This window comes from Heptranchias perlo, chromosome 27 (genome assembly GCF_035084215.1).
Source record: "Heptranchias perlo isolate sHepPer1 chromosome 27, sHepPer1.hap1, whole genome shotgun sequence".
NCBI lineage: Eukaryota > Metazoa > Chordata > Chondrichthyes > Hexanchiformes > Hexanchidae > Heptranchias > Heptranchias perlo.
The window spans coordinates 40,095,062-40,121,958 of record NC_090351.1 but is presented as its reverse complement, the minus strand read 5'-3'; the positions used below and the strand labels follow the sequence as shown (position 1 = coordinate 40,121,958).

General features: G+C 46.9%; 1 protein-coding gene across 5 annotated transcripts in view; it reads left to right on the top strand.

Moving 5' to 3' along the window:
* Nucleotides 1–10,946, top strand: part of cyb561d1 (cytochrome b561 family, member D1) — a 116,427-nt gene extending 105,481 nt beyond the window's left edge. For all 5 annotated transcript variants that reach the window (XR_010968418.1, XR_010968417.1, XR_010968421.1 and 2 more), the window contains one exon: nucleotides 10,597–10,946. The gene's annotated coding sequence lies outside the window, so the exon portion shown is untranslated. The remainder of the gene's footprint in view (nucleotides 1–10,596) is intronic.
* The last annotated feature ends 15,951 nt before the right edge of the window (nucleotides 10,947–26,897 follow it).

The following is a 26,897-nucleotide window of genomic DNA, read 5'->3' as shown; positions in this document are numbered from 1 at the left end:
CCTAATTGTAGGATAATTGTGTTAAACACGAGCTGGAGGCAAAAATAACCCTGAGACTGGTTTTCAGACTGTAATTACGGGGAAGTGTTGTGGCATCTGAGAGATTCCTTATTACCGCCTTCAAATGGAGTTTTAACTATGATTGGACTAAATTTTATTTTACTGTTTGAAACAGTTTCCTTCGTCCCACTCCTTGCAATTCGTGTTCACATATTTTAAAGTTAATGCGCAGTATTAGATACACTTATACATGTCAGAGTATCAAATCCATGTTTGAGGTTGGGGATCATTAACAGCTGAACAAGAATTCAAGTACATCCTGCAAAAAACAACCATTTAAAGAAAGAACCTGCATTTTTATAGCTCCTTTCATGACCTCAGGACGTCCCAAAGTGCTTCACAGCCAATGAAGTACTTTTCGAAGTGTAGTCACTGTTGTAATGTAGGAAACGCGGCAGCCAAGTTGCGCACAGCAAGATCCCACAAACAGCAATGAGATAAATGACCAGATAATTTGTTTTTAGTGATGTTGGTTGAGGGAAGAATATTGGCCCAGGAGAGCTCCCCTGCTCGTCTTTGAAATAATGTCATGGGATCTTTTATGTCCACCTGCGAGGGCAGATGGGGCCTTGGTTTAACGTCTCATCCGAAAGATGGATGAGAATAGTTTGAAGGGGTATGGGGAAAGAGTAGGAGAATGGGACTAAGATGATAGATCATTCAAAGAGCTGGCACGAACGTGATGGACACAATGGCCTCTGTCTGTGCTGGAAAATTCTAGGAGCTGTTTTCATTCATTATTTTTGTTTAATTGGAAGCAGGGGGAGCCAATCTTTTTTTGTGGCGCATAAAGATTGGACCATGCATCACGGAGGCCTGGGGTGGGGGGGGCACACAAGGGGTGATTCCATGACCTGGCTATTGCAGTAGGGAGTAACACTCACTGGGAGCATACCTCAGGAAATCGATGGCCCACAGCCTGCGATATTCGACTGTAGATAATTATGGGCTCCATTTCCCGAGACGCACTCTATGTGTGTGCTAGACTCTGGGATCAGCCATTTTGAATTCAAATCCAGGTTCCCATTAATTTGTATAGCTCATAAGCTGCAGATACTAATGTTTTGATTTAAGATTTATTCCCCAAATTCACTGGGTAAAGAAATTTCTACTGAATGCCCTATTGGATTTATTGATGACTTATCTTATATTTATGGCCCCTCGTTTTGGTCTCCCCCACAAGTGGAAACATCATCACTACGTCTACCCTATCAAACCCCATTGTTGTGTTATGTGAGGCAGGGGAGGAGGGAAGGACAATGTCAGAACAGGTTAAACCTTCAGCTGAACCCTCTCTCACAAATAGTAGGTTGACATCAAGCCAAATGATGTAACAAGCAGTGAACTGAGCACAAAAGGTGATGTTGGCTGACTTGTCAGTGTGAAGCCATTACTAACAAAGAGCAGACTGGCTTAGATTCAAAGCCTCAGCTCAGTCTGACCTAAACTGACTTCAACTCAATCCCCCAAATCCAGGCATTTTTCCAGTTCTTCCCTCAAAAGCAGTCGGCATCGTTCCTGCTGCTTCCTCCGTATTACAACCCCTCGGAATTCCCACTGTCATTCCTAATCCAACGCATTAATTCACTAAAGGTTAGCAACCCCATTTGCCCTTGAATAGCCTTAAACCCTAATCTCTGCTTCAAAATGGTTTGCCGCTGCCAGATTTTCCAGCTTCCCTCAAGCTTCAATCTTCAGCGATGGATCCTTACTCTTCCCTCCCTCTCTCTCTCCCTCCCTCCCTCCCTCTCTCCCTCCCTTTTATTTTTGTTAGGCAAGGTTAATAAGGGTTATGGAACCAAAGCAGGTAAATGGAGTTAAAATACAGATCAGCCATAATTTAACTGAATGGGGGAACAGGCTCGAGGGGCTGACTGGCCTCCTGCTGTTCCTATATTTCTTCCTCCCTCCCTCCCCCCATGACAACCTTACCAGACTCACAATCAAGGTTTACCCAGCTGACATTCTGGACAACAGCCACCTCTTTCAATGACTGACTGTCCAATCTCCAACAAATCCCCCAACCTGGACATTCCATTTTATTTTCCTTGTCTCTCTTTCACTGATACATGGTTGTTAGCATAAAAGGCTAAATTTTAAAGGCGAATTTGAGTTTTAGCCCAGCCTGGCAGAACATACTGATTTGAGATTGTTCCAATTCATTGGCTGCCATCCATAGCTGTTGCAAGTCAACATGCACAGATTCTGTACAAGATTAGAGCAACTCACTCCAATTCTGGACATACTGTGCCTAGACACAGAGTAGCTCTCTCTATAAAGATCTCACGAATCTTGGCATTAACTCAGTAGCTGTTAAAAGTCCAATCTGATATTTATGTTTGTTAAAAGCGTGTTTTTTTATTCAAATTAACAACCAGAGATACGTACATGGCAGGATTGGTGGCCATAGTGATAGGTTCTTAATCTCGACCCCTGAATCTAGACACTGCCTTTGGCGTAACGTTTTATGTTGGTGACACAGGTGTGATACTGGGTAGCACTTTCGGGCATGCTGGAGATCACATGATTCCTGTTACCTGGGCAATTTAAAGTGGACAGTCTCTGCGTTAGGGTTATTTTTCGTGCAAGTTTGCTAATCATAGAATCATACAGCACCGAAAGAGGCTATTCAGCCCATTGTGCCTCTGCTGGCTTTTTGAAAGAGCTATTCAATGATTTTTTTAATATTCGTTCATGGGATGTGGCTGTCGCTGGCAAGGCTGGCATTTATTGCCCATCCCTAATTGCCCTTGAGAAGGTGGTTGTCCCACTCCCCTGCTCTTTCCCCATAACCCTGCAAATTTTCTCCCCTTCCAGTATTTAATGATTGACACTTAAGGGCGAAGGCCCATAAAATAAATGTCTTTGTGATATACTAATCTTGAATGTGTGAAATGAGTTTTAGACATGAGGCGTGTTGGGAATCAAGGCAACTGTTGCACTTTCACCCGTTGGATGTATGTGTATCAGGCAAGGGAATGTGAGAGCTTTACGATTGAGAGTGGGATGATGGGAACAGGGGAGGTGGGAATCCATCATAGAATTAATCAGACATGGGCTCTGGATAGAATGGGGCCGATGGACCGAATGGCACTTTTCTTGTTCTGGGTTTTCTTGTATTGCAACCATGGAAAATATGTATTCCGTACGGTGCTCAGGTTAGATGCAGGTCATTTATTTACTCTGTTGCAACGTGTGTGAATGTTGATAGCTTGACGTGACTCTATGTTGCCCATTGGTGCTTTTGTCACTAAACTTACCTCCCTTTGTAGAATGGTACAATTTTAAAGCGGGCGCAGGAACAGAGAGACCTGGGGGTGCACGAATACACATACAAATACTTAAAGGTGGCAGGACAAATTAGGCAGTTAAAAAAGGATATGAGATCCTTGGCTTTATAAATGGACAAATGTAAGAAATCTTACAACACCAGGTTATAGTCCAACAGTTTTATTTGAAAATCACAAGCTTTCGGAATTTATCTCCTTCGTCAGGTGAGTGAGTGAAGCATAGCATATATTAGACTGGGAGGCGATCACAGCAATCAAAGGTGTCGTTGGTGTTCAGACAGGTTAGCCACGGAAAACATTACATCTCAGTATACTGAATACACAATGGGTCAGATTACACAGACAGATAGAGAAAGAGACCCGAAAGGCAGAGAGCGAGAGAGAGAATGTCTAGTTGTATTAAAAACAGATAACTTTTTTTTCCGCTGGTGGGGTTACGTGTAGCGTGACATGAATCCAAGATCCCGGTTGAGGCCGTCCTCATGGTTGCAGAACTTGGCTATCAATTTCTGCTCGACGATTTTGCGTTGTCGTGTGTCTCGAAGGCCGCCTTGGAGAACGCTTACCCGAAGATCGGTGGCTGAATGTCCTTGACTGCTGAAGTGTTCCCCGACTGGGAGGGAACCCTCCTGTCTGGCGATTGTACACAGAGTACAAAAGTAGGGAAATTATGCTAACCCTTTATAAATCACTGGTTAGGCCCCAGCAGGAATATTGAGGCCAATTCTGGGCACCACACTTTAGGAAGGATGTCAAGATCTTAGAGAGGGTGCAGAAGAGATTTACTAGAATGGTACCAGGGATGAGGGAATTCAGTTATGTGGAGAGACTGGAGAAGCTGGGGTTGTTCTCCTTAGAGCAGAGAAGGTTAAGGGGAGATTTAATAGAGGTGTTCAAAATCATGAAGGGTTTTGTTAGAGTAAATAAGGAGAAACTGTTTCCAGTGTCAGAAGGGTCGGTAACCAGAGGACACAGATTTAAGGTAATTGGCAAAAGACCCAAAGGTGAGATGAGGAGAAATTTTTTTATGCAGTGAGATATGATCTGGAATGCGCTGCCTGAAAAGGTGGTGGAAGCAGATTCAATAATAACTTTAAAAGGGAATTTAATATATACTGGAGAAGGAGAAATTTGCAGGGCTATGGGGAAAGAGCAGGGGGGAGTGGGACTAATTGGATAGCTCTTTCAAAGAGCCGGCACAGGCACGATGGACCAAATGGCCTCCTTCTGTGCTGTATCATTTTATGATTCTATGAGTGGATGTGCTGGTAGCCACGGGACTGTTACTGACGACCCGCTGGGAGTCTGCGGACCCGAGACCCACTCCGCTAGCCCCCGATTCGTAGTTTCTGGGCTCTAATCTCACCACCTTCCCGGTTACGTACACTCTGAAGTCACATTTACTTTGGGGCTGGAATGGTTGAGAGCTTCTGTCTGGCTGCAGTGTTTACACAGGTACAGGATTCGACCTTTACACCCAATTGCCACACTGGCAGTCCCTGTTACTAGGAGACCTAGAAACACATTTTTTAAGAAAGGGGAATCTAGACTCCTCTCGGTGCTGTATTTACACAGCAGTGTTTAGACTGTCATATTGGCACTTAACCCCACCAATATACGGAGACTTTTAAGTTGCATTAACACAGGGGGCCGCTTTCACTCTGCAAAGTGTTTCTATAACAATATATCATTGGGCCTGATTGTTCAGAGCTGGTATTGCACAAGCAGTGACGGAGCTGGGTTTGACTGGCTCGGTGTTGGGGGTGGGGCCGGGGCTGAGGCCGAGGGGGAAGGGGGATGAACTCATGATTTGGCCGGCTTGGCACGAAGGGGAAAACAACAACAACAACAACTACTTGCATTTATATAGTGCCTTCAACATCCCAAGGCGTTTCACAGGAGTGATTATCAAACAAATTTTGACACCGAGCCACATAAGGAGATATTAGGACAGGTGACCAAAAGCTTGGTCAAAGAGGTAGGTCTTAAGGAGCGTCTTAAAGGGGGAGGGAGGGAGAGAGGTGGAGAAGGCGGAGAGGTTTAGGGAGGGAATTTTTTCTAAAATATTTTGGAAAAAGAAATTTTGGAACAGTCTTTAAATGGGAGAAGTAAAAGAATATTAACTGACCTGAATAATTTCTACAGGGAGAAATGGGAGGTATTCTTGAGTCTTCTGAAATCTGTCCTGTTGACCTGGAGTGTTGTCCAGTTAAAGCCCACACTGACAGGGTTTAGTATCACCTCTTTGTTGATGTTATTGCTGGAGCGTTGGCTTCAAATCAAAGTATGAGCAACTATTGGGAAGAGATTGGAGGCAGAGAGACAACTGCAGCAATAATGGAATGGCCTGAATCAGCTGATCCCCCACCTCCAGATTACGTATCAGGTGTGGCCCATCACTGAAAACTAACGCCAAGACCTTATCCCCTCTAGTGCTAGTCCTCCAATGATGACTTAAGAAGAAATCATCGATTTCGTCAATAAATGCTCCATGCGGCTCTTCCATCTCCTGCCCCTCATCTGTCCATCTTAAAAGGTGGAGAATTGAAGTCTCCCGTTATCACCACCTCCCCTTTGTTGGTTATCTCGGTGATTTGATTTCACAGCTGCAGATCCATTACTTCCCTTGGGTCAATCGACTTTGACACAGATCTAGAAGTGAATCTGGGATTTCTGACAAACTCCAATTAGAGCCAAAGGGCTCGATTTTTGGACATCTGGGCGGGTGGGTTCGTGGCGGGGAGCTCCGAAAATCGGGGATTCCCAGGGCGGGTCCGGAGCCCGGCTCCAACCCGCCCACTTCCGGGTTCCCCAGTGACGCGCTTAGATGCGCGCGCAGCCCCCGCATGCGGGACTCCCGCCGGCAATTAAAGCCAGCAGGGTCCCACTTAAACCAATTAATGTGATAGTTCAGGTCGTTAGCAGACCTGATTTGTAGGATATTTTAGGAGGGGTGGGATTTTCATCTAAACTGAGAGTGTTTCCCCTACTGGGGGAAACACTCCCAGTTGAAATGGACATGTTGCAGCCACCAGCCTTTGGCAGCTGCAAAGGTCCATTTGACAGGTGTGGGGGGAGACCCTCACTCATTGCAGGAGGCCACTCTGTCACTTTGGACAAAGTTTGGCCTCCACCACCCTCCTCCTAACAATAAAATTCACAAACTTGTAACCTCAACAAGGTGTGCAGACACATTTACCTACCTTGCGGACCCCCTCAAACGTACATCTTCCGCATGGGGGCCGCCATAGCTGCAGTCATGACCTCCTCGGAGGACGAACAGCATCACCAGCCTTGCCGGCCACGCCATCTACCTCTGACATGTGGAGCTCCACAACACAGTGTTGTGACACATCCACCTGCACAGCAGGAGGGAGAGCAACCGCAGAGAGAGATGTGTCGCAGAAGGCAGTACCCTCGCCACAGGCTCCACAGACCGAAGCTCAGCTTCCTGGACCTCTCTGAGCAGCAGTGCACACGGAGGCTCAGAGTCACTCGACATGTAGTCGTGGACATCTGCAGCCTCCTTGATGCCGAGCTGCTCCCGGCTGGCCCGAGCACCATCTTCTTACCTGTCGCTCTCAAAATCACCACTGCCCTCAACAACTTCTCCTCCGCATCCTTCCAGGGTGCCACCGGGGACATCGCCAGCGTCTCTCAGTTGTCTGCACAAAAGAGCCCTACAAATACACCAACACCCACTCTGCAGTGACACAATGGGTGGCATCAGGTGTGGGTCTTCATGGTGATCCTCAGGAAAGGGCATTATTGCACAAACCAGACAAGATTTTCAAAGTAGTGGTGATAACAATTTTTTATGATTTTTTGCAAAACAAATGAAAATAAATCAAAAACATGACATTTTGTCTTACACCCTTGTGCATCCCCTTTGTGCTCACAAAACCTTCGCCTTACGTTTACGGGAACCCCTACGTGGTGCTACCCCTGTGGCTTCAGCAGAGGTAGTGGCAGGTTGCTCTTGTTCATGCCCTGACCGATGAAATGCTTTGCGCGGACACCCTCTGGGTTTCGGTGCCCATGAGGGCCCCTCTAAAGACTGCTCCACCTACACCTGTGCAGGGGCAGACTCGGCCACCTGGAGAGGGGGCAGCATTGCGGGTACTGGTTGAGAGAGGGGCAACGGGTGAGACGTGGGAGCGCTTTGAGCGGCGTCCCCACTTCCATGTCCCCTTTCACCATCATCCCTCTCCTGGCCCAGGCCCACATCACTCCTTCCACCCTGCTGAACGACAGTTTGGAGGACATGTGTGAAGCCTTGGAAGGCTAGTTGTAAGGTATCTGTCAGCCTGTTTAAGGCGGCAGAATGTTGCTCACCCTGAATCCGAACGGCCATTGTCAGGGCCTGAATGGACTCATTGTTGAGCCGTGCTTGACACTCGATGGAGTCTTGCCTTTTCTCCATCGCAGACATTCCCACACCTACCCAGAGATGCCTTCACGTCCCTGAGATAGTATTTCACTCGTGCAGGAGTTGGACTCCTCCATCCTCTGCGCGATTGTGGAGAGTGCGCGTGGCAACTGTTCTAGTACCTCGGCAATGTGCTGCTGCCCCTCAATGACTCTCCTTTTCACAGTTGGCCTCCAGGGTTCAGCATCTGGGTCCAGCTGAGCAAAGCCTGGGGAAGAGTGCTCCCACCGACGCGGACTCTCCACGGCTGCCCCTGCCACCAGGGTCTGCTCGTGCTCACATGTGCGTGGTAACTCACCATGTGCAAGCCCAACTAAGTGAGGACGGGGACCCACCGAGGTGTATATATCTGCGCTGGTGGATGGCTGGCTCAGATGTGACGATGCCCCCTCAGAGGCCGGCAGGTCCTCTGAGGAATCACGGCGGTCGCAGATGGCCCTGCAAGAGAACAGAAAGCAATATTAAGGATGTGGACAGATGTTGAGGTGCTGCAGATGCCAAGTGATGCTAAGATCATTCGCTAGCATGAGTTCTGAGTGTTAGATTTCTGTCACCAGCCACTTGTGCACTCCCAGTCTCAGCGTCCACCACGGACAGGCACTCCAGCGTCCGGCTTATTTCGAGTACTTGCTGCTCCGCATCTGTTAAGGCCACCTGGTGTGGCGGGCCCCCTCCGGTCCTTGCCTGCTCCTGGTCACTCTGGCATCTCTTCTCCTATCAAGGCAAAACACAGAGGCGTGATTGAGTGATGGTTGCATGGTGACCCGCTGCATGCATTGGTGTGGGTGGGGGTGAGCGTGAGGGAGATGCATGGGAGGGTGCGTGTGAAACATAGCCATGAGATTGTATGAGGATTGGGTTGCGTGGTAGTGTTTGAATGGGAGCTGGGGCGGTGAGTACCTGCAGGCAAGGTGAGGATCATAGTTGAGCGGATGTGAGGAGTGATGCGAGAGTGTTGTGGTGGCAGTGCAGAAGGAGTTGTGTGGTGGTGGAGGTGATGTGGAAGACGGAGTGTGCGAGAATGCGTAAGTATACTCACTTTGGCTGACCTGGTTAGGTCATTAAATCTCTTCCTGCACTGCACCCAGGTTCTGGACACATTGCTGCTGCTGGTGACCTCCTCGGCCACCTCCAGCCAGGCCCTCTTGGTGGTGGAGGGAGGACATTTCCTCCCATCCGATGGGAAAAAGATTTCCCTCCTCCTCCTCGCCCCATTGAGCAGCACCTGGAGTGAGGAGTCAGAGAACCTTGGAGCAGCCTTGCCTCTGGCCTGCTCCATGATCCTAAATTGGTTCTTTGCTGCAGGAGGAGCTTTGGAGGACTGCCCCTTTAAATAGGGTGCCTCCTGCTGACAGCCTGTGATGCGGGTGCGCAGTGTGCCCGCTGCGCAGGTCTAGAATGGGAAACCCGGAAGCCAAGGTAAGTGCCTTCAATTAGGCTGCGATCGCGTGCAGAGCACCCCAAATTCACTGGGCGCGTCACCCACGCGCCCAATCGACCCACCACTGCCAACCCGCCTCCCTCCTAATATCGAGCCCAAAGTGTTTCCCTACTTGCAATATCCCCTCGTTCCACTACTTTTATTCCTTTTCAAACAGACATGAGCTCTCCTGTGAGGTTCTTTGGGATGTTTTTGCTTCATTTAAAATCCTATATAACTGCAACTTGCTGTCTTACCTTTGATTGTTTACTGTCAGTCATTGGGAGATTTGGATTGGTAGCTAAACAGGGAATATAATTAGCTGAGAGTCTCCTTAAACCTTAGACAGCAGGAACAGTATTAGTCTTTTTAAGTATATTAAGAGAAAGGAGTTTAGCATGTCCCAGATCACATCCCTAACCCCGAGCAAATCCTAATCCCTTTTTTTGCTACCAAGTTCTAAAGGAGAGCTGACCAGAATTGGATAAACAGAAACAGTTAATTGAGTTGCAGGAAAGTACACAAGATATCTAGAAACAGGAGGAGGCCATTCAGCCCCTCAAGCCTGTTAGATCATTCTATTAGATCGTGGCTGATCTGTATCTCAACTCCATTTACCCGCTTTGCTCCATATCCCTCGATACCCTCACCCAACAAAAATCTACCGATCTCAGTCTTGAAAATTTCAATTGACCCCCAGCATCCACAGCCTTTTGGCTAATTGGCCTAGCACCAACTTTAAGATTATGCTTCCTTTGTTCAACTCAATCCCAAGAGACTTTGCATCCAATGAAGTACTTTTTGAAAGTGTAGTCATTGTTGTAAGGTAGGAAAATCGGTAGTCAATTTGTGCACAGTAAGATCCCACAAACAGCAATGTGATAATGACCAGATAATCTGTTTTAGTGATGTTGGTTGAGGGATAAATATTGGCCCAGGACACCGGGGAGAACTCCCCTGGGATCTTTTACGTCCACCTGAGAGGACAGACGGGGCCTCGGTTTAACGTCTCATCTAAAAGACAGCACCTCCGACAGTGCAATACCCCCTCTCAGTACTACACTGGGAGTGTCAGCCTAGATTGTGTGCTCTGGTCTCTGAAGTGGGACTTGAACCATAACCTTCTGACAACAAGAAGAGCAGGGGAGTTCTCCCGGTGTCTTGGCCAACAATTATCATCAACCTACATCACTAAAACAGATTACCTGGTTATTTATTTCATTGCTGTTTGTGGGATCTTGCTGTGCGCAAATTGGCTTCCGCATTTCCTACATTACGACAGTGACTACACTTCAAAAGTACTTCATTGGCTGTAAAGCGCTTTAGGACTATCCTGAGATTGTAAAAGGTGCTATATAAATGCAAGTCCTGTCTTTAAACTACCATTTCTCTTTCAGGTGATGACAACCCTGCCAAGATCTGTTTTAACTCCAGATTCCTAGCGTTTACCCCTGTTCTAATGATCACAGCTCAGCGTGTATGGCTTGTTCCCTAAGCCCATGTAAATCTGACAACATCCAGCTTGGCGAAGTGTTGCTACATATGGAAAGGGCCATACCGACTGGACTATCAGGAGTGAAGACAGCTGCCTGTCCAGCCTTCAGAATTCACCAACAGGGTCTTGAAGGGGACCATCAGGTGCCGTTAAAAAAAGTTTTTCTAGTCTGGGGGAAAAATGCTGTTTCGCCAAAGACAAAAGGAATAAATGCTGGCTCACTAGGTCCCAGTGACCTTGCATAACTTAAAATATTGTCCTCTACTTCATTGCTGATAATGAGACTGTGCAGATTAACATGTGCCGTCATTATTTATGTGAATTGTAATTAATGTACTGTGTCTCTTTATTAAATCTCTCCTCCTGCTGGATTTGATTAGATGTTCACCCCTCTGAGGGGATGCAGTGATTTATTAAAAGCAAAATACTGCGGATGCCGGAAATCTGAAATAAAAACAGTAAATGTTGGAAAAGCTCAGCAAGTGAGGCAGCATCTGTGGAGAAAGAAACAGAGTTAACGTTTCGGGTCGATGACCTTTCATCTAAACTTAAATAAACTAAATAGATCTTATTGGATGGCGGAGCAGGCTGGAGGGGCCATATGGCCTGCTCCTGCTCCTATTTCTTATGTTCTTATATAAATTATTGTTCACCAGTTCTGATGAAAGGTCATCGACCTGAAACGTTAACTCTAATGTCTCTTATGTTGGGGAAAGATATTTGCAAGGAGGATTAGTTGAAGACCATTATGTCTTACGATTGGAGAGAGCATTACAGAACAGCAATTTTCATCCAATAAATCCAGATAAATGTCACCATCAATGTGGCTTCTGATGAATCAAGGAAGAGATTCTGATTGGCGAGCAGCCTGTGTAATGCAGTGTGTTACTTCAAAACCCAACTTGATGGTTACCTGGTGAACAGGCAGGACTTTATTGACTGGGACAGAGAACCTCCCTTTCACAGGTCATAAATACAAAACGCAAGTGCATTAATTTAACATTATTCAAATTAACAACGCACCATAAAGATCTGAAAGATACTGATGAAGGAAAAATGATTCTTGATTGTGACTTTTAGAAAGTACTGCATTAATCTGCTGTGATCTTGCCCTGTTTATGTCCTTAATCTCAATTGCATCTGGATGAAGCATAATTTAATTGGAACAAAAGATTGGTTATCATCACATTGCTGTTTGTGGGATCTTGCTGTGCGCAAATCGGCTGCCGCGTTTCCTACATCACAACAGTGACTACACTTCAAAAGTACTTAATTGGCTGTAAAGCACTTTGGGACGTCCTGAGTTCGTGAAAGGCGCTATATAAATGCAAGTCCTTCCTTCCTTCCTTCTTTTCCTTCCTTCCCTCCTCCCTCCCTCCTCCCTCCCTTTCTTCCTTCCTTCCCTCCGTCCCTCCCTCCCTTCCTAACTTCCTTCCTTTCTTTCTTCCCTCCCTTCTACCTGTTTCCCCTTCAGCGCGACACCTGCCACTCCCGTCTGGTCTGGCTTACATGGTTGACTGAAGGAGGCGGTGAGTTTGGAACCAACCTTCAGGGCTTTGCGAGCTATAGGAAGGAAAGCAAGTGTGTGGTTGGGTGTATCAACAACAACAGCATGTATTTATATAGTTCTGATATAGTTCAGAGCTACAGTTCTGATGAAAGGACCTGAAATGTTAACTCTTTTTCTTTCTCCACAGATGCTGCCTCACTTGCTGAGCTTTTCCAGCATTTTCTGTTTTTATTTCAGATTTCCAGCACCCGCAGTATTTTGCTTTTGCATTTATATAGCGCCTTTAAAGTAGTAAAACACAGGAGCGTAATCGGACAAAAATTGACACTGAACCCAAATGGGGAAGGGGAGGAGTCTGAGGCGGGCGACAGATTCGAATGCGTCATCGGTGCGAGGCCGATTTTAACCGCTGGATCTCCTTTACACGGAGCTCGTCAGCCTCCCGGTGGACCCGAGGGTGAGAGTGGGATATCAGGTGGCAGGAGGCTGTCACTGGGGACACACGGGAACAGTCCCTGGCACTAAGGATTGGCGGGGTGTCGGTGGGGAACTGTGGTTCAGAGAGAGGGGGGCAACCCAAGGGCAGGGGAGGCCCAAGGTTTCCTTGTGGGACTCGAAAGAACATTTCTGCTCCTCCTGACCCCACGAGGAAACCGAACAGAAAAATGTTTTAAACTACTCTTTTGGCCTTTGATGCAGCTTGCGGCAGGTTTGGCCTGAGGGGGGGTGAGGGGAAGGCACAACTGCCCCCCACCCCGACCGCGATCAGACCTCGGGCTAAAACTGCAGTCGAGGCCCCAATGACATCATCGGGACCCAATCTGCATATTTAAAGCTGTCGTCCAGCAGGTATTTTTTTTTTATTCGTCCATGGGATGTGGGCGTCGCTGGCAAGGCCGGCATTTATTGCCCATCCCTAATTGCCCTTGAGAAGGTGGTGGAGAGCCGCCTTCTTGAACCACTGCAGTCCGTGTGGTGAAGGTTCTCCCATAGTGCTGTTAGGTAGAGAGTTCCAGGATTTTGACCCAGCGACGATGAAGGAACGGCGATATATTTCCAAGTTGAGATGGTGTGTGAGTTGGAGGGGAACGTGCAGGTGGTGTTGTTCCCATGTGCCTGCTGCTCTTGTCCTTCTAGGTGGTAGAGGTCACGGGTTTGGGAGGTGCTGTCGAAGAAGCCTTGGCGAGTTGCTGCAGTGCATCCTGTGGATGGTACACACTGCAGCCACAGTGCGCTGGTGGTGAAGGGAGTGAATGTTTAGGGTGGTGGATGGGGTGCCAATCAAGCGGGCTGCTTTGCCCTGGATGATGTCGAGCTTCTTGAGTGTTGTTGGAGCTGCACTCATCCAGGCAAGTGGAGAGTATTCCATCACACTCCTGACTTGTGCCTTGTAGATGGTGGAAAGGCTTTGGGGAGTCAGGAGGTGAGTCACTCACCACTAAATACCCAGCCTCTGACCTGCTCTTGTAACCACAGTATTTATATGGCTGGTCCAGTTAAGTTTCTGGTCAATGGTGACCCCCAGGATGTTGATGGTGGGGGATTCGGCGATGGTAATGCCGTTGAAGGTCAAGGGGAGGTGATTAGACTGTCTCTTGTTGGAGATGGTCATTGCCTGGCACTTATCTGGCGCGAATGTTACTTGCCACTTATCAGGTCTTGCTGTATGCGGGCACGGACTGCTTCATTATCTGAGGGGTTGCGAATGGAACTGAACACTGTGCAATCATCAGCAAACATCCCCATTTCTGACCTTATGATGGAGGGAAGGTCATTGATGAAGCAGCTGAAGATGGTTGGGCCTAGGACACTGTCCTGAGGAATTCCTGCTGTAATGTCCTGGGGCTGAGATGATTGGCCTCCAACAACTACTACCATCTTCCTTTGTGCTAGGTATGACTCCAGCCACTGGAGAGTTTTCCCCCTGATTCCCATTGACTTCAACTTTACTAGGGCTCCTTGGTGCCACACTCGGTCAAATGCTGCCTTGATATCAAGGGCAGTCACTCTCACCTCACCTCTGGAATTCAGCTCTTTTGTCCATGTTTGGACCAAGGCTGTAATGAGGTCTGGAGCCGAGTGGTCCTGGCAGAACCCAAACTGAGCATCGGTGAGCAGGTTATTGGTGAGTAAGTGCCGCTTGATAGCACTGTTGACGACACCTTCCATCACTTTGCTAATGATTGAGAGTAGACTGATGGAGCGGTAATTGGCCGGATTGGATTTGTCCTGTTTTTTGTGGACAGGACATACCTGGGCAATTTTCCACATTGTCGGGTTGATGCCAGTTGTTGCTGTACTGGAACAGCTTGGCTAGAGGCGCGGCTCGTTCTGGAGCTCAAGTCTTCAGCACTACAGCCGGGATGTTGTCGGGGCCCATAGCCTTTGCTGTATCCAGTTCACTCAGCCGTTTCTTGATATCACGTGGAGTGAATCAAATTGGCTGAAGACTGGCTTCTGTGCTGGTGGGGATATCGGGAGGAGGCCGAGATGGATCATCCACTTGGCACTTCTGGCTGAAGATGGTTGCAAACGCTTCAGCCTTGTCTTTTGCATTCACGTGCTGGATTTCGCCATCATTGAGGATGGGGATGTTTACAGAGCCTCCTCCTTCCGTTAGTTGTTTAATTGTCCACCACCATTCACGACTGCAGAGCTTTGATCTGATCCGTTGGTTGTGGAATCGCTTAGCTCTGTCTATAGCATGTTGCTTCTGCTGTTTAGCATGCATGTAGTCCTGAGTTGTAGCTTCACCAGGTTGGCACCTCATTTTTAGGTGCTGCTCCTGGCATGCTCTTCTACACTCCTCATTGAACCAGGGTTGATCCCCTGGCTTGTTGGTAATGGTAGAGTGAGGAATATGCCGGGCCATGAGGTTACAGATTGTGCTGGAATACAATTCTGCTGCTGCTGATGGCCCACAGCGCCTCATGGATGCCCAGTTTTGAGCTGCTAGATCTGTTCTGAATCTATCCCATTTAGCACGGTGGTAGTGCCACACAACACGTTGGATGGTGTCCTCAGTGCGAAGACGGGATTTCATCTCCACGAGGACTGTGCGGTGGTCACTCCTACCAATACTGTCATGGACAGATGCATTTGCGACAGGTAGATTGGTGAGGACGAGGTCAAGTAAGTTTTTCCCTCGTGTTGGTTCGCTCACCACCTGCCGCAGGCCCAGTCTGGCAGTTATGTCCTTCAGGACTCGGCCAGCTCGGTCAGTAGTGGTGCTACCGAGCCACTCTTGGTGATGGACATTGAAGTCCCCCACCCAGAGTACATTCTGAGCCCTTGCTCCCCTCAGTGCTTCCTCCACGTGGTGCTCAACATGGAGGAGGACTGATTCATCAGCTGAGGGAGGGCGGTAGGTGGTAATCAGCAGGAGGTTTCCTTGCCCATGTTTGACCTGATGCCATGAGATTTCATGGGGTCCAGAGTCAATGTTGAGGACTCCCAGGGCCACTCCCTCCCGACTGTATATCACTGTACCGTCACCTCTGGTTGGTCTGTCCTGCCGGTGGAACAGGACATACCCAGGGATGGTGATGGAAGTGTCTGGAACATTAGCTGAAAGGTATGATTCTGTGAGTATGACTATGTCAGGCTGTTGCTTGACTAGTCTGTGGGACAGCTCTCCCAATTTTGGCACAAGTCCCCAGATGTCAGTGAGGAGGACTTTGCTGGGTCGACTGGGCTTGGTTTGCCTTTGTCGGGTCCAGTGCCTAGTGGTCCGTCTTATTATGCCTTTTTTTAGCAAGATTGTACAACTGAGTGGCTTGCTTGGCCATTTCAGAGGACAATTAAGAATCAACCACATTGCTGTGGGTCTGGATTCATATTTCGGCCAGACCAGGTAAGGACGGCAGGTTTCCTTCCCTAAAGGGCATTAGTGAACCAGATGAGTTTTTACGACAATCCAGTAGTTTGTAATGGCCACCATTACAGAAACTAGTATTTTAATTCCAGATTTTATTTAATTAATTGAATTTAAATTCCCCAGCTGCTGTGGCAGGATTTGAACTCATGACTCTGGATTATTAGTCCAGGTCTCTGGATTACTAGCCCAGTAACATAACCACTATGCTACCGTACCCCGGTATCACATGAGTCTACTGTAAACAGCGGGTTAAAATTCAGTCCCATGAGTAAGGGGGTCGGTCTCTGCCCTTATTTGAACTTCCCCCCTCTCTGGTTCCCACCTGGCTGTGGGGGAGGGAAGAGGGTTAAAATTCCCCCCACCCCCCCAATCTTTACAGGCATCAGTTGTACATCTTGCTCTTCTAAGCCCTTATACTGTTGTCAATCGATCAATGTTCTCCTGCAGATTATGCACCATTTTATATCCCAAAGCTGTTTCATGTAACCCAGGGTAAGTTGGCTCTGCTGGTCTGCAGTGACAGTCACTGGAGTTCGATGTAATGTTGTTTTTGTACCAGAACAGGGCAAAAATTCACAAACAGGTCGGTGATAAATTCCCTCCACATAACAAGTCATATCTGATTATGAAACACTTAAGATTTAAAGGTCTTTATCACTGTTTGAATTTATTCCCTGTGTGGGGTGACTAATGGACAATGTTGCTGGGATGATGACAGCGCAAGTTAATCGCAGATGATGGATTTGCTTCTGTAATCTATTTTAAGATTAAATAAAAATCCATTTGTAACTAACTCCTGACAATGTATAATTGGAAGGGCTGCTATTTAGATTAGGGTTTGTATAAATTTCACATCACAAGATTTATTATCTGGGCAGTCATCCTCTGTGTGCACGCGACAGAATCTAGACTTGAAAGCGATGCATTATTATTCTGACTCGAAGTCAAACTCCTTCCTCTTATCCAAAGAGTATTTTTCCCCCTCTTTAAAGTCACCCTGTGTCTTGTGCTGTTCCATATTTGAATGGGTGGGGCGGCTGAGGTGTTCCTGCAGTGACTCCTTTCCAATTTCTTGCTCCCTTTATGTGGGGCGTCCTCGCACCTTTTCAAACTGGTTTCTAATTGGACAGAGGCAGAGTCCCTGTCAAATAAAGGCGGCAGATACAGAGATACTTGTCTCCTTGGTAAAGACTCAAATAAAATCATTTTGAGTTACGGGATGTTTTTAGTCCTTACACGATCCATGCTGAACTCCTCCTACTGGCGACTAGGAATTCAACGTACAGAGAACTGCAGGCATGAGATTGCCTTGAGGCGTACGTATGTGGTCCTGTTGGAGAATTCTAATGGACTAAACCATTTCCCATTCATTTCCATTGTGCAGAATCGCAATGGACCAAACCCTTTCCCATTCACTCCCATTGTATAGAATCCCAATGGACCAAACTCCTTTCCATTCACTCCCATTGTGCAGAATCCCAATGGACCAAACCCCCTCCCATTCACTCCCATTGTATAGAATCCCAATGGACCAAACCCCCTCCCATTCACTCCCATTGTATAGAATCCCAATGGACCAAACCCCTTCCCATTCACTCCCATTGTACAGAATCCCAATGAACCAAACTCCTTCCCATTCACTCCCATTGTGCAGAATCCCAATGGACCAAACCCCTTCCCATTCTCTCCTATTGTGCAGAATCCCAATGAACCAAACTCCTTCCCATTCACTCCCATTGTGCAGAATCCCAATGGACCAAACCCCCTCCCATTCACTCCTATTGTATAGAATCCCAATGGACCAAACCCCTTCCCATTCACTCCCATTGTACAGAATCCCAATGAACCAAACTCCTTCCCATTCACTCCCATTGTGCAGAATCCCAATGGACCAAACCCCTTCCCATTCTCTCCCATTGTGCAGAATCCCAATGAACCAAACTCCTTCCCATTCACTCCCATTGTGCAGAATCCCAATGGACCAAACCCCTTCCCATTCTCTCCCATTGTGCAGAATCCCAATGAACCAAACCCCTTCCCATTCTCTCCCATTGTGCAGAATCCCAATAGACCAAACCCCCTCCCATTCACTCCCATTGTACAGAACCCAATGCACCAAACCCTTCCCGTTCGCTCCCATTGTGCAGAATCCCAATAGACCAAACCCCCTCCCATTCACTCCCATTGTACAGAACCCAATGCACCAAATCCTTCCCGTTCGCTCCCATTCTGCAGAACCCAATGGACCAAACCTCTTCCCATTCACTTCCTTTGTACAGAATCGACAATTTCAAGCAATTCACAAATTCAGACCTGAACATAAAGTAAATAGTTTTGTGTTTTATCTTGAATGCATGAAATACAATTAATCCACAGTCAAGTTTCATTTGTAGTTATTAACATGCTTTGGAAATCTAATTAGTTCTCGTGTAAAAATTAGAGTTTTCGTTGAGCATTTTCGGCTGTTTGTGGTTGGAATGAATCATTCACTGAATGAATGACTAACAAACAGAGTGTCATACAAAGATTTACAAATCGGCTATTGTAGTTTGGAGTCTGACACAAATTCTGATGCTACTGCAGCCTTTCTTGGCAACCTGCTTCCAACCGCTACTGAGTCCTCAATCACTGGTAACTGAGCAGATTGTGCCCGCACACCCCTGCCCACTGGCATCCCAACCTCGCTAAGAGCTTGGCATGTGCAGAGATGCAATGCATCTCTCTGCCTGACCCAGAGAAAGGAATAGAGAAGGGGCTGGACTGGCTGAGGGGGTTTGGTCCATTGGGTTCAGTATAATGGGAGTGAATGGGAGGGGGTTTGGTCCATTGGGTTCTGTATAATGGGAATGAACGGTACATCAGCTACTAAGAGGCAGAAAAATTAAATGCATTCAGGGCCTGTCCCATTGCTGATGGGAATCAATCAAAGTAAAATGGGACACTTTGACCTATCTTGCTCTCTTCAGCTTCTCACTGAGAGGTGAAGATCTCAGGAAAGTGATGTAAGACCGTGGGATTGAAGCAATTGTCCTGGACCCATTGTCCCGTCAGTTGCTCAAATATCAAATATCTAAAAATGTTCCAATAGTTGATACTGGTTTTGAAGATACCGTCTTTATTTAGCTGCATTTTGCTGACATGGCAGTCAGCAGCACTCATTCCAATTGGTTGAATGAGTTGCTTACTGTAATGATGATGGTGGACTCCAAGTTCCGGTTGGCTGGGAGCATCAGTGTTCATACTGTGCCTGACTGATGCGCTCCTGAGGGCAATCATAGTAAGTAAGAACCATCAATTAACAGAAGGAAGCAAATGAGCAAGTGTGTGTGCGCGTGTATGGGTTAGATACAGAGTAAACTCCCTCTACACTGTCCCATCAAACACTCCCAGGGCAGGTACAGCACGGGTTAGATACAGAGTAAAGCTCCCTCTACACTGTCCCATCAAACACTCTCAGGGCAGGTACAGCACGGGTTAGATACAGAGTAAAGCTCCCTCTACACTGTCCCATCAAACACTCCTAGGGCAGATACAGCAAGGGTCAGATACAGAGTAAAACTCCCTCTACACTGTCCAATCAAACACTCCCAGGGCAGATACAGCAAGGGTTAGATACAGAGTAAAACTCCCTCTACACTGTCCCATCAAACACTCCCAGGGCAGGTACAGCACGGGTTAGATACAGAGTAAAGCTCCCTCTACACTGTCCCATCAAACACTCCCAGGGCAGATACAGCAAGGGTCAGATACAGAGTAAAACTCCCTCTACACTGTCCAATCAAACACTCCCAGGGCAGGTACAGCAAGGGTTAGATACAGAGTAAAGCTCCCTCTACACTGTCCCATCAAACACTCCCAGGGCAGGTACAGTGCGGGTTACATAATAGAATCATAGAAAATTTACGGCACAGAAGGAGGCTATTCGGCCCATCATGTCCGTGCCAGCTGAGAAACAAGCCACTCAGCCTAATCCCAATTTCCCACATTTGGTCCCTAGCCCTGCAGGTTAAGGCTCTTCAGGTGCATATCCAAGTATTTTTTAAATGAGTTGAGGGTTTCTGCCTCTACCACCCTCTCAGGCAGCGAGTTCCAGACCCCCACCACCCTCTGGGTGAAAACATTTTTCCTCATTTCCGCTCTAATCCTTCGACCAATCACTTTAAGTCTATGCCCCCTGGTTATTGACCCCTCCGCTAAGGGAAATAGGTCCTTCCTATCCACTCTATCTAGGCCCCTCATAACTTTGTTACACCTCAATCAAATCCCCCCCCCTCAGCCTCCTCTGTTCCAAGGAAAACAACCCCAGCCTATCCAATCTGTCATCATAGATACAGAGCAAAGCTCCCGCGACACTGCCCCATCAAACACTCCCAGGGCTCTGCTGTGACTATGGCAGGTAATTATTGATCTCAGATTATATTGATGCTTATTTCCGAGTAATCCATTAATTTCCTAGCCTACCTGGAACTTGATTAGATTCCTGCCTATAACTCATTCCCAGGTATCCATTACTCTCTATAATATATTTGAGATTATTCCAGTATATTGAAGACGGTGTTTGCTCTCTGCTGTTCAGTTTGGGAATAGAGAAGTGAGTGTCTTTTTGTCAGTTTGACGTGATTCACATGATGACATTGTGTGTTTCTAAACCGAGGAACAGTTTGCCAAACACTTTCTCACCAGTGCAGTGACAGACAGTGACTGATTCAGATCGAACAGAAACCCGAGCTCATTAAATTTACCGTCAGCAAGCAGCTCAGGCAGGTCATGTTCACCCTGAACACCAGTTCAAGCGGATACTTAAACGCAGATATTACTGAGGGAGGTGAGGGGTGATTTGGAGGTCACACAATTCCATCTGTTCTGACACGTTCTGCTTGTGCACATACAGGAATTTAGGCTCCTGCACATTTGAATAACTAAGGAAGAGCTCAGTGGTAATTGTACCATGTGTCACAGCACTGAGCTGTACGAGAGGATCGCAGATTCGATGCCCATTCAGTGAGTTGCTGACCTCGGTCAGTGCAGTGCGGTTCGGGGGGGGCAAACTGCAACTGTGTTGGCATCTGTGGGCTGCGAGGGGGAGAGGGGAGAAGGAAGTGGGGAAAAATCAGCCAATCCATACCTGGAACGCTATAGGAAGGCAACGGAGCAAGGAATAGTCTCCGTGCTACTTTCACATTGCAGCTAAACCCTGACTGCTCCTGTGACCTTCTCTGGCCCGCTATCCCTGAGACACCCTGGCCTGTGTCTTGTCCCCTGCCCCATCACCAGTAGTTGCTCCTCGGGTCAGTTTGCCCTGCCCCCCTGGACCACCCTCCCTCAGCATCCCTGCCTTATCATTTCCTTCCTTGCCTTCAAACAACACCTTAAGATCCTCCACTTTGACCATACTTCCTGTTGCCTCCTGACCCTCCTCCCCTCCCCCGAGCTTGGTGCCCACTCGCTGTCCACCGAGCTGCAAACGTTCTGAGATATTGGGGGTGAAACTGATCTACACCAGGAGCTTGAAACCAGCTCCTGACGAATCGGCAGCCCGTTTTACACCGCGCCCGATTTGCTTTTCCATTGAATTCATTGGACTAATTTCACCGCCCCCCTCCCCCTCCCATCTTTTTGTACATAACGGGGCAGCAATTGGTTTGCATTGTGTCCAACCTGCGCAGGCCTCGTCCCGCTGCTAAATTCGTGGGGACCATTTTTTAGACCTCCCGGGCAGAGGCCGAAAACAGGCATTAGGCTGTGTAAATTAGGGGCCTATTAAATCATAGTAGGTGCAGCACAGAAGGAGGCCATTCGGCCCATCGTGTCTGTGCCCGCTCTTTGAAGGAGCTATCCAATTAGTCTCACTCCCCCCTGCTCTTTCCCCACAGCCCTGTAACTTTTTCCCTTCAAGTATTTACCTAATTCAGTTTTGAAAGTTATTATTGAATCTCTTTCAGGCAGCGCGTTCCAGATCATAACAACTCACTGCGTAAAAAAATGTCTCCTCATCTCCCCTCTGGTTCTTTTGCTGATCACCTTAAATCTGTGTCCTCTGGTTACCGTAGAAAAAGAGGATAGCTTGCCGGAAATCCCAAGAAAACTAATATTGAATTGGGGACAGGGACTCAGTAAAATTAAGATAAGTAAAGCAACAGTAATGAAGAAAATAATAGCACTAAAGAGTGACAAATCCCCAGGACCAGATGGTTTCCATCCCAGGGTTTGAAAGGAAGTAGGTGAGCACATTGCAGATGCCCTAACTATAATCTTTCGAAGTTCTCTAGATTCAGGAACTGTCCCTCCAGATTGGAAAATTGCACATGTCAGTCTGCTTTTTAAGAAAGGAGAGAGAGGGAAACCAAGGAATTATAGACCAGTTAGCCTAACATCTGTTGTGGGGAAAATGCTGGAGTCCATAATTAAGGATAGGGTGACTGAACACCTCGAGAATTTTCAGTTAATCAGAGGGAGCCAGCATGGATTTGTGAAAGGTAGGTCGTGCTTGACAAACCTGATTGAATTTTTTGAAGAGGTGACTAAAGTAGTGGACAGGGGAATGTCAATGGATGTTATTTATATGGACTTCCACATAAGAGACTGTTAACTAAGATAGAAGCCCAGGGAATTGAGGGAAAAGTACGGACTTGGTTAGGAAGTTGGCTGAGCGAAAGGCGACAGAGAGTAGGGATAATGGGAAGGTACTCACATTGGCAGGATGTGACTAGTGGAGTCCCGCAGGGATCTGTCTTGGGGCCTCAATTATTCACAATATTTATTAACGACTTAGATGAAGGCATAGAAAGTCTCATATCTAAGTTTGCCGATGACACGAAGATTGGTGGCATTGTAAGCAGTGTAGATGAAAACATAAAATTACAAAGCGATATTGATAGATTAGGTGAATGGGCAAAACTGTGGCAAATGGAATTCAATGTAGACAAATGTGAGGTCATCCACTTTGGATCAAAAAAGGATAGAACAGGGTACTTTCTAAATGGTAAAAAGTTAAAAACAGTGGATGTCCAAAGGGACTTAGGGGTTCAGGTACATAGATCATTGAAGTGTCATGAACAGGTGCAGAAAATAATCAATAAGGTTAATGGAATGCTGGCCTTTATATCTAGAGGACTGGAGTACAAGGGGGCAGAAGTTATGCTGCAGCTATACAAAACCCTGATTAGACCGCACCTGGAGTACTGTGAGCAGTTCTGGGCACCGCACCTTCGGAAGGACATATTGGCCTTGGAGGGAGTGCAGCGTAGGTTTACTAGAATGATACCCGGACTTCAAGGGTTAAGTTACGAGGAGAGATTACACAAATTGGGGTTGTATTCTCTAGAGTTTCGAAGGTTAAGGGGTAATCTGATCGAAGTTTATAAGATATTAAGGGGAACAGATGGGGTGGATAGAGAGAAACTATTTCCGCTGGTTGGGGATTCTAGGGGTAGGGGGCACAGTCTAAAAATTAGAGCCAGACCTTTCAGGAGTGAGATTAGAAAACATTTCTACACACAAAGGGTGGTAGAAGTTTGGAACTCTCTTCCGCAAACGGCAATTGATGCTAGCTCAATTGCTAAATTTAAATCTGAGATAGATAGCTTTTTGGCAACGAAAGGTATTAAGGGATATGGGCCAAAGGCAGGTATATGGAGTTAGATCACAGATCAGCCATGATCTTATCAAATGGTGGAGCAGGCACGAGGGGCTGAATGGCCTACTCCTGTTCCTATGTTCCTATGTACCGACCCTGCCACCACTGGAAACAGTTTCTCCTTATTTACTCTGTCAAAACCATTCATGATTTTGAACCTCTATCAAATCTCCCCTTAACCTTCTCTGCTCTAAGGAGAACAACCCCAGCTTCTCCAGTCTCTCCACGAGGACCCCTTTGACAAATTTATCACTGATGAGCGAGACGGGCTTTGGTCCTTCACTCGGGATTCTTCAGCCGGCCGCTAACTAAAGGTAAGTGCTTTAATTATTATTTTTAAGAAGCACCTTCCCGTGGAGCGAGGAGGAGCAGGAGTGCCCTCCAGCACCCCTCCCACCCCCCTCGAATGCCCGCTACAAACCCCCTCCCACGATGTACATGAGGGGTGCTGCCGGAGTGCCTGAAAATTAATTTTTCTCTTCAGGCCCCAAAGACGTAGATGAGGCCTGAGGCCCAATTTCGGGGTGGTCCCGGGCCTCTCTGCTCGGGCATGAGCTGCTCGCACAACGCTGACTCTGGGGCCGCGAGACAAGCCCAGACTAATTTCTACTGCAATGGGAGCGCCACAGAAATAGAATTTACTGTTGCGGCATTTGATGAAGAAAGCAATGATTGCAGGGCTGCTGGGAGTTAGATTTCTTTCCAGGGACAACCCTGTAATTTTCAAAGTTTGTGGGGCAGTTTTGTAATCAATCAATTCAGACAGGTATTGACTGAGACATGCTCTTGGGAACAAGGCTACATCTTAATGACCTTTACAATCAATAACTTATTGTTTGCCCTCAAGTGGCCTCTCAGCATGCAGAGCGATTGCTTAAATGTGCTCTTTCAATACAAGAGTGACCCATTTCCATGGCAACAGTCCTTTCAGTCTCCTACTCGAGGAAAAATAATTAATTTTTTAGCAATAGACCAAGGTCATTAGGCCCAACAAGCTCCTCCCTTTTTAATTGATCTCAACCCTTCATGACAGCCTTCTCACCATATCCCTCAATGTCCTCTCTCAAGCCCATTTGGACTCCGTTGAGACTCTCTCCTGTAGTGCAGAGTACAAGACTCAAAGTTCTTTATTTAATTAGGTAGGTGACATATATTTTAACTGTTGAGGAATTCTTTAAAGTAGGTACCACAAAGGTGTGGAATATAAGAACAGAAGTATCGATTTTAAAATTCTCATCCTTGTTTTCAAATCACTCCATGGCCTCGCCCCTCCCTATCTCTTTAACCTCCTCCAGCCTGACAATCCTCCGAGATCTCTGCGCTCCTCCAATTCTGGCCTCTTGCGCATCCCTGATTTTCATCGCTCCACCATTGGTGGCCGTGCCTTCAGCTGCCTAGGCCCTAAGCTTTGGAATTCCCTCCTAAACCTCTCCGTCTCTCTATCTCTCTCTCTTTGTTTAAGACGCCTCTTAAAACCTACCGCTTTGACCAAGCTTTTGGTCACCTGTCCTAATATCGCCTTATCTGGCTCGGTGTCAAATTGTGTTTGATAATCGCTCCTGTGAAGCACCTTGGGACGTTTTACTACGTTAAAGGCGCTATATAAATGCGAGTTGTTGTTGTTATAGAATGATACAGCACAGAAGGAGGCCATTCAGCCCACGGTGCCTGTGCCAACTCTGAAAGGGCTACCAATTAGTCCCAACCCTACTCTTTCTCCATAGCCCTGCAATATTTCCCCTTCAACTATTTATCCAATTACCTTTTGAAAGTTATTATTGAATCTGCTTCCACCGCCCTTTCAGGCAGCGCATTCCAGATCATCACAACTCGCTGCTTAAAAAAAAATGTCTTCTCATCTCCCCTCTGGTTTTTTTGCCAATACCTTAAATCTGTGTCCTTTGGTTACCGACCCTCCTGCCACTGGAAACAGTTTCTCCTTATTTACTCTATCAAAACCCTTCATGATTTTGAACACCTCTATTAAATCTCCCCTTAACCTTCTCTGCTCTAAGGAGAACAATCCCAGCTTCTCCAATCTCGCCACATGACAGAAGTCCCTCAACCCTGGCACCATTTATTTTTATCTTTATTAGCCGAGGCACAGAATATAAGAGCAGGGAAGTTATGGTAGAACTGTATAAAACACTGGTTAGGCCACAGCTTGAGTACTGCGTACAGTTCTGGTCACCACATTACAGGAAAGATGTGATTGCACTAGAGAGGGTGCAGAGGAGATTTACGAGGATGTTGCCAGGACTGGAGAATTTTAGCTATGAGGAAAGATTGGATAGGCTGGGGTTGTTTCCTTTGGAACAAAGGAGGCTGAGGGGAGATTTAATTGAGGTGTATAAAATTATGACGGGACTAGATAGAGTGGATAGGGAGGACCTATTTCCCTTAGCAGAGGGGTCAGTGACCGGGGGCATAGATTTAAAGTAATTGGTAGAAGGATTAGAGTGGAGCTGAGGAGAAATTTTTTCACCCAGAGGGTGGTGGGGGTCTGGAACTCACTGCCTGAAAGGGTGGTAGAGGCAGAAACCCTCAACTCATTTAAAAAGCACTTGGATGTGCACCTGAAGTGCTGTAACCTACAGGGCTACGGACCAAGTGCTGGAAAGTGGGATTAAGCTGGATAGCTCTTTATCGGCTGGCACAGACACGATGGGCCGAATGGCCTCCTTCTCTGCCGTAACTTTCTATGATTCTGTGATCATTCCAGTAAATCTCCTCTGCACCCTCTCCATAGCCTTTACATCCTTCCTAAAGTGTGGTGCCCAGAATTGGACACAACACTCCAGCTGAGGCCTAACCAGTGATTTATAAAGGTTTAGCATAACTTCCTTGCTTCAATGCTCGATGCCTTTAATCTACTTTCTATTACTGCTGCGCTGCTTTGTAGAGGAGTTGAAAGGTCAGTCTCTCCAGATAAGAATAACATAAACAAAGCCCAATGCTTCCTCTTGGATTCTGTGTTATTATTTATTGTTCTTATGTGCCCCACAGACTTGTGGGAAACTGGCTTTCAACCAAAGACAGAACTTTTGTAACGAGCTAAGGCTTCGTATTCCAATTACACGCTTGTCACTTTTATGTAAGTCTCTCTAGCCTAGAGTCAAGCGGTTGCTGAATATTTAACTCCATGTTAAATGAGTTTATGTTTAAATCGCAGGTTTTTCT